The following is a 13,346-nucleotide window of genomic DNA, read 5'->3' on the forward strand; positions in this document are numbered from 1 at the left end:
GCAGGAGGAATGGAAGTTAAATGGCTAAAGTTCTGGATAAGACCATGTGAATCTTCAAGTCCATTGGTGCAAACTGGGCAAGGCTTCTATATTAATGTACCAGCAAGGAGTATAAAATAGAGAAAAGAGTAGATTACTGTGAGTTATATATATATACCACTAAAACCTCTTTCATCTCACACAGTGTTTGCTTGGGAAACCTATGAAAAGGGCTCAGATGTTCGTCTGCAGGCAGACCCTACAAAACTTTAAGTTTTGGCAAAATCATTCAAGGTTAAAAAGGACGATTTTGAACATGAACAGAGGAAAAGCATTTTAGAGAAGGTACGTTATTAATCTAGTGGGGGGGGGAAAAGTCTGGAAAATGAGGAAATACATTCCTATGTCACAAATGGATTGTAGTTTGTTTGCTAGACCTGCTGAACTGTTTCACTCACCTTTGCAGTATGGAAGACAGGAGCACTTAAAGGGAAACGAAAGTCAAAGTCACTTGGGGGTGCCAAAATGTTAGGCACCCCTAAGTGACTTTAACCGCTTACCTCGTACCCCGGGCTGGTGCCCCTGTTAGGAGAAAACAGCACCAGCCCGGGGCACCTGGAGCGCAGCGCTTCCGTCTTCCTCGCTTCCTTTTCCTGAGTGCCAGCGGTGGGCGCATGCGCAGTAGAGTGAAAAGCCGACTTTAACATTTAAGTTCGGCTTTTCACTCTACTGCGCATGCGCGCGCAGCGAATCAGCAGAAAGGAAGCGCCGGCAGCTACCCCGGGCTGGTGCTGTTCCTTCCTCACAGGGGCACCAGCCCGGGGTAAAAGGTAGGCGGTCAAAGTCACTTGGGGGTGCCTAACATTTTGGCACCCCCAAGTGACTTTGACTTTATTTTTCCTTTAAATACTCCACCCACTGAGCTGCTTTTGGCTCAGACAGAGGAGCATGCGGAATACTCCAGGCACGGCACGTTAAGGGTCAGGAGAAGGCAAATCCAAATATGAAGAAGACATTCTTATCAACAATCACACAGTAAGTAATAATTTAAGCTGGATGAATATAAAACTGTTTTACAATCCAAAAAGAATAAGGAATTTTTGTGAAGCAGAAGACATAACCTGATGCAATAGAATTATTGATATTAATAGAAATGTTTTGTTTAGGTTAGCAATGTGAACTTGGGCAGTTCTGAACATTTGAAGTCTTAACGCAATATTACACTATATAACACTGTTTATCTAATTTCTTGTATTGCTAAAGTTTGTACTGAACACTGCAGGTCGACGCACAGTATAAAAATCCTAAACCGCAGGATGCGTAGCCTTTGTGCTGGTTAACAAGCCTATATCAACTTGGAGCATTTCTGCCCTATAATGTGAGGGAATCTGTTGCACTATTCAGCTGTGCTACTGCTTAGTTGACATATGGCCTCTTCTGTTTTAGTAGAATCCTGACATCTGTGAAAAGGACTTGATGCCCACAGAAGAGAAAATGACCCAGCCAAAAACACTGGTACAGGTAAGTGAAATGTGGCTTATTTATAGCACATAGTGGGGAGCCAAATAATCAAACTTTGTGGCTATAAACCTGTTTTCTGCTCAGACACACACATCTGGACTTTGACTGGGCCATTCTAACACATGGATATGTTTTGTTTTAAACCATTCCATTGTTGCCCTGGCTTTATGTTTAGGTTCGTTGTCCTGCTGGAAGGTGAACCTCCGCCCCAGTCTCAAGTCTTTTGCAGACTCGAAGAGGTTTTCTTCCAAGATTGCCCTGTATTTGGCTCCATCCATCTTCCCATCAACTCTGAGCAGCTTCCCTATCCCTGCTGAAGAGAAGCACCCCCAGAGCGTGATGCTGCCACCACCATATTTGACAGTGGGGATGGTGTGTTCAGAGTGATGTGCAGTGTTAGTTTTCCGCCACACATAGCGTTTTGCATTTTGGCCAAAAAGTTCCATTTTGGTCTCATCTGACCAGAGCACCTTCTTCCACATGTTTGCTGTGTCCCCTACATGGCTTGTGGCAAACTGCAAACGGGACTTCTTAAGGTTTTCTGTTAACAATGGCTTTCTTCTTGCCACTCTTCCATAAAGGCCAACTTTGTGCAGTGCACGACTAATAGTTGTCCAATGGACAGATTCCCCCACCTGAGCTGTAGATCTCTGCAGCTCGTCCAGAGTCACCATGGGCCTCTTGGCTGCATTTCTGATCAGCGCTCTCCTTCTTCGGCCTGTGAGTTTAGGTGGACGGCCTTGTCTTGGTAGGGTTACAGTTGTGCCATACTCCTTCCATTTCTGAATGATCGCTTGAACAGTGCTCCGTGGGATGTTCAAGGCTTCGGAAATCTTTTTGTAGCCTAAAGGTGGCCATACACGCACCGATATTATCGTACGAAACCTCGTTTCGTACGATAATCGGTGCGTGTATGGCATGTCAGCGAGCCGACCGATATCGCAGGAAGCTGCTGAAATCGGTCGGCTCGCCGATCGGCCAAGTTAGAAAATTTTGATCGGGCGCCATAGAAGGCGCCTGACCAAAATTCTCCCTTCAGAGCTGAATCGGCAGAAGGAGGTAGAAATCCTATTGTTTCTACCTCCTTACCTGCCGATTCAGCCCTGAATGGTGTGTGGCGGATCTGACGATGTTTCGTGCGACCGACGGTCGTACGAAACATCGTGAGATCGCCACGTGTATGGCCAGCTTAAGGCTGATGCCACACATGGCGTAGGGCTGATTTTTTCAGCAAGCGGAAAAACGCTTGCCGAAAATTCAGCCCTACGCCTGCTACTTGTGCCTGCACCCGAATGAATGGGATACGCTCGGGTGAAGGCACAAGTAGCCGATATACGCCTGAAAACGCGCGAGAATGCAAAGTCAGCCCTACGCCTCGTGTGGCATTAGCCTAAGCCTGCTTTAAATTTCTCAATAACTTTATCCCTGACCTGTCTGGTGTGTTCTTTGGACTTCATGGTGTTGTTGCTCCCAATATTCTCTTAGACAACCTCTGAGGCCGTCACAGAGCAGCTGTATTTGTACTGACATTAGATTACACACAGGTGCACTCTATTTAGTCATTAGCACTCATCAGGCAATGTCTATGGGCAACTGACTGCACTCAGACCAAAGGGGGCTGAATAATTACGCACACCCCACTTTGCAGTTATTTATTTGTAAAAAAATGTTTGGAATCATGTATGATTTTCGTTCCACTTCTCACGTGTACACCACTTTGTATTGGTCTTTCACATGGAATTCCAATAAAATTGATTCATGTTTGTGGCTGTAATGTGACAAAATGTGGAAAAGTTCAAGGGGGCCGAATACTTTTGCAAGCCACTGTATTTGCCTTTGCAAGGAAAGAAATAACCAATGGATTTTCTAAATGCTGAGAGCATTGTGGCAGTTTAATAAGATTTGGACATTGAAGGTGAATAACCCCTTTAACCCTTTGGGCGCCAAGCACGTAGCTCCTACGTGCTGCTATAAAAAGGCGTTGAATGCCCAGCACGTAGGAGCTACGTTTTATTTACCTTTCGCTTGTTCTCTGCGCTCGCTGCTTAGTCCGAGCGCAGAGAACAAGTGGAAGGTAAGGAACCCCCTAGACAACGCGCAGAGGGGGGTTACTAGTGGCCCCTGGGGCGCGATCGCCCAGGGGCCCCATAGAAAAAGTCGGGCATGTATATTCTACGTGCACGACTTTTTCTCCTCTCTCCCTTCCTTCCTGCGCGCCCCCCTCCGCCCCCCTGCTTCCTGTTACTCACCGTTTCTGCTGCTGTGGCTGCATCTTCTGCCTGCGTCTGATCTGCAGCGATTCCAGCGATCTGCAGCTCCATGGATCCCAGGTATGTGCTACTTACACACACAAACACACATACACACACATATTACACTAATACACACTTATACTCACACTTACACACACACACATACATTTTCACACATTCATAGCACTTATTACACTCAGTTACTTGCACACACACACACACACATGCACACAAAACACATTTTGCCATGTGTACACACTCACTTACTCACTCACTCACTTTTGTAATTTTTTTTTTTTTTTTTATCGCATCGTTTTTATTCTTGCCTAAAAAAAATGTTTTATTGCCATTGCGTATAGCGTATTCGCTAACCGCACTGCGCAATACATTTTGTGTATTATTTTGGTGTTTTTATTACATTTTCTGTGATTTTGGTGCCATTTTATTGCCTTTTTTAGTTATGCATAGTTGTTGTTTGCTTTACTTTGTCTGTAAACCTAATTTGCCCAAGCCAGAATACTCAAACTGTGATTCTATTGCAGATATCACTAGGAAAAAAAAAAAACATTGATTTTAGTTTTTTGGGGGGGGGGGATTTTAGCGATTTTACTGCATTTCATATTGTTCTTTGTTACTTGTCTAGCACATGGACATTTTGTCTGCTGTATTTCAATTTGGCTTCCTCTGTGCCCCACATAGTTTAGTAAATCTATGCATATTGGGCATCAAACTGTTCAGTAGACCCCTGGCATTCATATTTAGGGTGTTTTAGGTTGGTACGTTATGAAATGTGGGGTACATAATGGGGCAAAATGCAAGCTTTGTGACGATTTTCAGAAATGTTATAAAAACCGTTCTGTTTAGCATAGCTTTGTAGTTTGGTAGTTTGCAGTAGAAAGATGTATTTACCCATTTTTGTTTTGTCAGAATGTGTACTTTCAGAAAATGTATGGTTTTCTAGGGTTTCTGTACTGTTAGGGGTTCTTATGGCACATAATACACATACCGGGTGCAAAAACTGCACGAGCCGGAGCGTCATTCGTGAAAACTCATATGCACTATTTTCATTTGGGTGCCCCTGTACTCCGCATAGTTTAGTAAATCTATGCATATAGGGCATCAAACTGTTCAGTAGACCCCTGGCATTCATATTTAGAGTGTTTTATGTTTATACGTTACAAATTGTGGGGGTACATAATGAGGTAAAATGCAAGCTTTGTGACGATTTTCAGAAATGTCATAAAAACCGTTCTGTTTAGCGTAGCTTTGTAGTTTGGTAGTTTGCAGTAGAAAGATGTATTTACCCATTTTTGTTTTGTCAGAATGTGTACTTTCAGAAAATGTGTGGGTTTTCTAGGGTTTCTGTACTGTTAGGGGTTCTTATGGCACATAATACACATACCGGGTGCAAAAACTGCACGAGCCGGAGCGTCATTCGTGAAAACTCATATGCACTATTTTCATTTGGGGGCCCCTGTACTCCGCATAGTTTAGTAAATCTATGCATATAGGGCATCAAACTGTTCAGTAGACCCCTGGCATTCATATTTAGAGTGTTTTATGTTTATACGTTACAAATTGTGGGGGTACATAATGAGGTAAAATGCAAGCTTTGTGACGATTTTCAGAAATGTCATAAAAACCGTTCTGTTTAGCATAGCTTTGTAGTTTGGTGGTTTGCAGTAGAAAGATGTATTTACCCATTTTTGTTTTGTCAGAATGTGTACTTTCAGAAAATGTATGGTTTTCTAGGGTTTCTGTACTGTTAGGGGTTCTTATGGCACATAATACACATACCGGGTGCAAAAACTGCACGAGCCGGAGCGTCATTCGTGAAAATGAATATGCACTATTTTTATTTGGGGGCCCCTGTACTCTGCATAGTTTAGTAAATCTATGCATATAGGGCATCAAACTGTTCAGTAGACCTTAGGTGTTCCTAGTTGGGGTGATTTTCCTTTTGTAGGCAAGAAATTGTGTGAGATAAATGCGGCAAATTGCAACATTTTTAGGCGATTTTCTGAAATGTCATAGAAACCACTAGCTTTAGGAAAGCTTTGCAGATTGATACTTTTGTGTAGAAAGGACTCTTTACCCATGTTGGATTTGTCTGAACGTGTACTTTCCAAAAATATATGGTTTTCAGGGGTTACCCTACATTTCTGCAGTTTCTATCCCACATAAAAACTGCCATGTGTTTATGAATTAGGTAAAGGTAAGCCATGAAATTAGTGTGCACTAGGTATATTTTGGGGTCTCTAAGTGCCATGTGCTTTGATAGACCTATGTACAATGGGCATCAAACTGTTCAGTAGACCTCTGGGGTTCATATTTAGGGTGATTTATCTTGGTACCTGATCACCTATAGAAAATAAGATGCTGCATATCGGAAGTTTTGAGGTGATTTTTGGAAATGTCATAAAATTGGCAAACTTAGGAAACCTTTGCGGCTTGGTACTTTGGAGTAGAAATACATGGGTACCCATTTTAGAGTTCGGGGAATGTGTACTTTCCAAAAATATATGACTTTCTGGGGTGAGCGTACTTTTTTGTAGCATTATCCCACATATAATGATGTAAATGTGTTGATTTTGCAGAAGCTGAAATGACAGAAATGACGGATCATATGGGGGTAGGTTCATATTGGGGCCCCTACATGCCACATACTTAGGTAAACCTAAACATATTGGGCATCATACTGTTCAGTGGACCCCTGTCGTTCAAGTTCAGGGTGTTTTATCTTGGTACCTAATGATACATGGGAGATTAGATGCTGCAAACTGGAAGCTTTGAGAGGATTTTTGGAAATATTATCAAAATTGGCAACTTTAGGAAAGCTTTGCAACTTGGTACTTTGGAGTAGAAAGACATGGGTACCCATTTTAGATTCGGGGGAATGTGTACTTTCCAAAAATATATGGCTTTCTGGGGTGAGCGTACTTTTTTTGTAGCGTTGTCCCACACAAAATGATGTAAATGTATTGATTTTGCAGGAGCGGAAATGACAGAAATGGCAGATCATATGGGGTATGTTCACATTGGAGCCCCTACATGCCACATACTTAGGTAAACCTATACATATTGGGCATCAAACTGTTCAGTGGATCCCTGGCATTCAAATTTAGGTTGTTTTACCTTGGTACCTAATACTATGTGGGAGATAAGATGCTGCAAAATGGAAGCTTTGAGGGGATTTTTGGAATTGTCATCAAAATTGCTAACTTTAGAAATGCTTAGCGGCTTGGTACTTTGGAGTAGAAAGACACAGGTACCCATTATAGATTCGGGGGGATGTGTAATTTCCAAAAATATATGGCTTTCTGGGGTGAGCGTACTTTTTTGTAGCGTTATCCCACACAAAATGATGTAAATGTGTTGATTTTGCAGAAGCTGAAATGACAGAAATGACGGATCATATGGGGTATGTTCATATTGGGGCCCCTACATGCCACATACTTAGGTAAACCTAAACATATTGGGCATCATACTGTTCAGTGGACCCCTGGCGTTCAAGTTCAGGGTGTTTTACCTTGGTACCTAACACTATGTGGGAGATAAGATGCTGCAAAATGGAAGCTTTGAGGGGATTTTTGGAATTGTCATCAAAATTGCTAACTTTAGAAATGCTTTGCGGCTTGGTACTTTGGAGTAGAAAGACACGGGTACCCATTATAGATTCGGGGGGATGTGTACTTTCCAAAAATATATGGCTTTCTGGGGTGAGCATACTTTTTTGTAGCGTTATCCCACACAAAATGATGTAAATGTGTTGATTTTGCAGAAGCTGAAATGATAGAAATGATGGATCATATGGGGTATGTTCATATTGGGGCCCCTACATGCCACATACTTAGGTAAACCTAAACATATTGGGCATCATACTGTTCAGTGGACCCCTGGCGTTCAAGTTTAGGGTGTTTTATCTTGGTACCTAATGATACATGGGAGATTAGATGCTGCAAACTGGAAGCTTTGAGAGGATTTTTGGAAATATTATCAAAATTGCCAACTTTAGGAAAGCTTTGCGACTTGGTACTTTGGAGTAGAAAGACATGGCTACCCATTTTAGATTCGGGGAAATGTGTACTTTCCAAAAATATATGGCTTTCTGGGGTGAGCATACTTTTTTGTAGCATTATCCCACATATAATGATGTAAATGTGTTGATTTTGCAGAAGCTGAAATGACAGAAATGATAGATCATATGGGGGTATGTTCACATTGGGGCCCCTACATGCCACATACTTAAGTAAACCTATACATATTGGGCATCAAACTGTTCAGTGGACCCCTGGCGTTCATATTTAGGGTGTTTTATTTGGTTACTTTATGACCTGTAGGGGATAAGATACTATAGACTGGAAGCTTTGAAGCGATTTTTTAAAAAAATCACAAGTTTTGATAAAAACCAATAACTTTAGGAAAGCATTGCGACTTGATAGTTTGGAGTAGACAGACAGTTGTGCCTATTCTGGATTCCCCAGAATCTGTTCTTTCCAAAAATGTACAATTTTATGGGATAAACCTTCTGTTAGTGGAATTTTTGTCCTTGAAATCTAAAGTATGCAGCTTTCTGGAGCAGTGCTTTGGAAATTTGGTAGTGTACTGCTGGGAGTTTTTGACCTACACAAGTGAGAAATCTCCATAAAACTATATATATTTGGTATTGGCACGTTCAGGAGACATGGGACTTTCCAAATCAGGTGTATTTTAGTGCATAAAATAATTTTTGTTTCTGGTGTATGTGTTTATATTATGGAAAATATTTTTTTTACTAATTTTTTAGACATTTAGAAGCCTATATCTTGTTACAGAATTGGAATTACACAAAAATTCCACCATATTTTGAAAGCTTAGGATGTCCCGAAAAAAACGATATATAGTGTTCCTGGGTAAACTAAAAGTCCCCCCGAGGAAAAGCCCCTAAAGTCAAACAGTGCAAAATGTTCAAAAACTGTCTGGCAGTAGAAGTTCCACTTTGTTCAAAACGGCTGGCAGTGAAAGGGTTAATACAGAGCCCTATGGCACCCTCACTAAGAGCCCTACTCCTATACTTACTGCATCCTTTTGTTTTTGTTGTATCCTGTCTGTGTATGTGCAACACATCCTCACTGAATGGAAAAACATGCACTGTGCAATATGTGTAGCAAAAGTCCATTCATTTTTAATGTTTCCCTTCCTCTGTACAAGTATATTAAATAGACATGTGTGGATAAAAAAAAGCAAGTTAGGACAGAGAATATGGTGTCTCCCTAATCATAGCATTCTGTATCCTGCTAGTCCAGATTATGGGAGATAATCATATATGGGTGCTGGTCCTCAAAGATGCACCAAAGTTGGGCCAAGGTCCTCCGGAATAACAACCTGAACCTATGTGTTCAGTGTATATAATATTGGGTACTGCCCTAAGGTTTAACACATGCTGCCTTGTACATCAGCTTTCAATAAAGTCATTGTTGTGTTGTCCTCCATATATAGTTTTATTATAACTGGTTCTCTTTCTTATAGATTCATCAACAAAAACTGAAAGTAAAAAAAGAAGAAAAAGTGGAGATTCTGACAGTGACAATGACGAAAAGAAAAAAAGGACAAGCTAAAAAAGGTAGGGGAGCTCACATACTTCATGTATGCTTGGTATATAGGCCCAACATTTTGCCTTTAGGTAGCATACATTCCAGTGAAACTAGGCCTGGGGGTTTTAAATCAGTTGCACTTTCCTTTTTTCCCACAATGAAAAGACTTGTTTTAAACAAGTAAAGACAGACAGAGCTTCTATCAGGTTCCACCCTTCTATCTAAGCCTCACTACTTAGCATTTCTAACTCCAGGGGGGCAAATGGACCGGTCCGTGTATCAGCTTTGTACTAAATTCATTTCAGTGACCCTGTACTTTCTCCCTTGCCAATCGTTCCTTGACAGATTGTAATGTTCTCGCCTGTACACCCTCTGCCAAGTCAGAACCGGAGCAAATGATTGGTTATTATCAATGTAAAGTCTTTAGTGACTGCTCTTTTCCTTTAAACCAAAAGGCTTATTCTGTAAGGGTGTTGCCCCCTCAGTCTCACTCACTGAAGCAGCCAAAGTGACAGATCCCTCCCAGTTCAGTGCTCAGACTTTTCCCTGCCTTTTATATTAACAGAGTTGGAATTACTTTTCAAGGTTTGTTATTTTTTTTAGTTGCATTGCAAAATGACATTTTATATCAGTTTGTTTTTAATGTATTGTATAGACAGGATGCACATTATGGGATGCTTTTTAATTTTTCTAATGTAAAGCACCATCCCTAGTGATTATTTATTTATGGTTGGTTTTCCAGGCCTATAAGACTCCCATACACACCGATATGGCAGCACTGTGTACTAATAGTACAAAGACATTCTAGCCTGCTTGAGTACATCAAGTGACACATAGGCTGATTATGGTCACTTCATGGGTGCTCGCTTTTCTTCCTGTGACAACTTCTCTATGGCAGCAATAGGGTCTTTTGTAAATTTTAATTAAATCTGATGTATAAATCAAATGAATTTATTCATTTTAAATGGCGTTGAAAACCAAAACGATCTTACTTCTTCTCCATTCAGCAAACGAAGGCATCCAACACAGAAGAGGGGCCGCCTTAAATGGGCAGAAGAAATGATGCAGTTGGACGAGAGGAAGAGGGGGTATGAGACTCGGGAGCCGAGTGAGGAAGAAATGGAGGCTTACAGAATGAAAAGACAGAATGACTCCATGGCCTCTTTCCTTGGAATGAATTGGGTTCTGCCCACTCATATCTGTGTAACTGAGCTGCATTGCTTTATATTTCTTCCATCTCTAAATGTCAGCATCATGTGTATATTTCCTGTCTATGGCTGCCATTTAGAGTGATCTGTAAAATAAAATGTTTTATGGTTAAGTATAATCTGCTTTCCCTTAATTATTTGGTGAAGACTCTTTATACTGCCTCAATCCATGATATGAGGAAACAGATATAAATATAGGTTTGCTGCTGGTCTGGTCATTCCTAGTAACAAATCAGCAAGTAACATACTAGTTGCTGTTTGGAAGCAAGTCTCTGATTGCTGGGGTTACAGACTTTGTGGTACATTAGCCTGTTTGTTTATATAGAAGTGCAGTGTTTATACAGATTCTGTAGCTGTTCCACTCTTGCAGCAAGACATGGATCTTCTAATCAACTATTATTAACTAATGACGTGTTGTGTTATGTTATGTGACAATTACACGTAATGCACATAAATTATTATCTTGTAATTAATAATAACTATATAGGCACGGTCTTGCTAGTAAAGCACCCAACGTATTGTAAACCAAAGCATTATTTGCCCATATGGAACAGAAACTCTGGCTCTGCTCCTTTTCCCCCAGTTTCAGGAACTGTGCTCTTATTATATACTCTTGGGAACCCCTCTCAGCCTGGATAATAATTTACGCCACTTAACAGTGGTATGTCTTTAATTTCCCAGAGTGTTTTCTGAACAAAGATTTGTTGCTGCTGGTTTTTTTGTCCTAAACCAGCAGCAAAGAAGAAGGCAAATCTGTAAAAAAAAAAAAATGACCAACTGAAAAGGTACTAAGAATAGGACATTATATGACATACTAAAGGCTAACTTGCAGTTACTACACCATTAGTGAAGGGTTTTATATTTCTGTAACCTCGCAATTGGACCATAAAGGGACCTTAAACCAAAAAGTCTGAAGAACTCTGCCATAGAGTATTAATGCTGCAATGTTATGCTACAATCAAGGCCATATTTATATATAGGAACCTGAGAGTCTGTGCTTAGGGTCATGGCCCTAGGGTGCTTATATAGTCAATACAGATTAAAAAATGAAAAAAAAAACTAAAAACCTTTCCCAGCTGCTGCCAGACCTACCAGTTGAAATTGTGGGGGGATAGTCTGCCCTGAGCAAGAGCATGCACCACCCAGCAGCCTCTTCAGCAATTGCTAATGGGGGTCACATGGCACATCATGTCCCGCTACGACCCATTCATATGATCTGACAATTCCTTACTATAAATATTTGGGGGGGAAATAATTTCAATTCAGGGGACCATAATGAGGCCAATTTATGGGCAGTTTATTGTTTGTCTTTCTTTTTTTTTCTTTAAACTTACTAGCCAAACAAAGGTAAATCTCTCCTGGGCCTAACCACATGGAGCTGTGCAACTCTCTCCCTCAGCCTGTAAACCGCAATGAACTTTCCTGTGTAACTGAGAGGCACACTAAATACCTGGATGATGTATGACCCATACTGGGTGGGGGGTGGAAACCAATTTGATAAAAAATGTCTGGAATACATTCCAGCAGCCACCATTTTTTCCTTGCTCTTAGGTACTCCTGGTGATCTGGGCAGTATATAAGGTTTTCTTAGCAGTGTAGAATCACTTTGTACCTTTTGTATATAAATATTTCGCCCATTAGTATCTAACTAAGGTGTGAAATGGCACAAATGCAGTCACACAACAGTCACTCACAGCTTCTAATAATGTATGTGTGACATAGTAAATATTGGAATTCTCGTCAATATGTACCTAAAGAATAATTTGATATATCTATAGTTATATGGTTTCATTGTGAGGACAATGGCATTAATAGTAATAAAGATACTAGGCTATGGGGATATGGAATAAAGTTTTCAATTTATTTAAATAATTTATATTTATTCAGTTGGAATCATTATATATCATGTATCATCTGGTTGCTAAGATTTAATTACCTTAGCAACCAGCCAGTACTTCCCTTCTGTAAGAAATGCACCAGCCCAGGGTACATTCAATCTCAGCAATGCCCCTTCACTACATTTTCCTAGGGTTTTTTTGTGCCATACAAGAGGTTCAGCAGTAATAATGGCAAAAACGATTTTGCTGGCATGCTGTGGGCTACATAACCTACGGGCACATATGTGGCACAGCTGAAAGGAGGGGGCAAGGGCATCCCAGTAGCAGATAGGAATAATTGTCTGCCCTGCATGGCTGTGGAAGTAGGGCTATTATATGTGTTTGTAGTTTTACGATTTAAATGCAACTTTGCTTAACTCAGACCAAACAATCACCATTTAGAGGCTGATTTATCAATCCTCTACTATGTTTTGTTTTTCAAATGAAATACTGAGACTTTAACATTACAAGTCTCTTTTCTGAACTTGAATTTGGTCTTAATTATTTTTTTAATAGTTTTTTAGTTATGTGCCATTGTTTTGTACATCTTCCAGCTTTCAATTATTGCTCTGTGAGGTTACTATTTTATTATTGTTGTTACTTTTCTAACCCTGTCACGAGCCCTACACTTATACCTGCGTTTTTATTTAGCTCTGGGGTTAGTGCATATAATGAAGGTGCATTACTACCATATAATCAGAGACAAAACCATGGCGGCATCACACAGCGCTATTCCCTCGTAGCCTTATATGCTGATATAACCGCTGCCGCAATCAGTAAAAGAAGAGAATTCACTCCAGTAACAACAACATTGAGAGACAACAATATGATACAAATGGGGGTTCTAAGTGTAGTTAATTGACATTTTGAACAGATCCACCATTGCCTGGAAAATACCAAATGAAGCTTGGCCCACCTTGGCCCACTGCAGCTCAG

At 40.6% G+C, this 13,346-nt stretch overlaps 1 long non-coding RNA gene across 1 annotated transcript; it reads left to right on the forward strand.

The window, feature by feature from the left end:
• The first annotated feature begins 850 nt into the window (after positions 1 to 850).
• LOC105946797 lies at positions 851 to 10,652 on the forward strand. The gene is made up of 4 exons (XR_004221932.1): positions 851 to 1,014; positions 1,426 to 1,500; positions 9,261 to 9,354; positions 10,333 to 10,652. It is a non-coding gene; the product is annotated as an uncharacterized LOC105946797 (long non-coding RNA).
• Positions 10,653 to 13,346: the final 2,694 nt, after the last annotated feature.

The sequence above is a fragment of the Xenopus tropicalis genome, chromosome 3 (genome assembly GCF_000004195.4).
Source record: "Xenopus tropicalis strain Nigerian chromosome 3, UCB_Xtro_10.0, whole genome shotgun sequence".
In the NCBI taxonomy this organism is placed as follows: Eukaryota; Metazoa; Chordata; class Amphibia; order Anura; family Pipidae; genus Xenopus; species Xenopus tropicalis.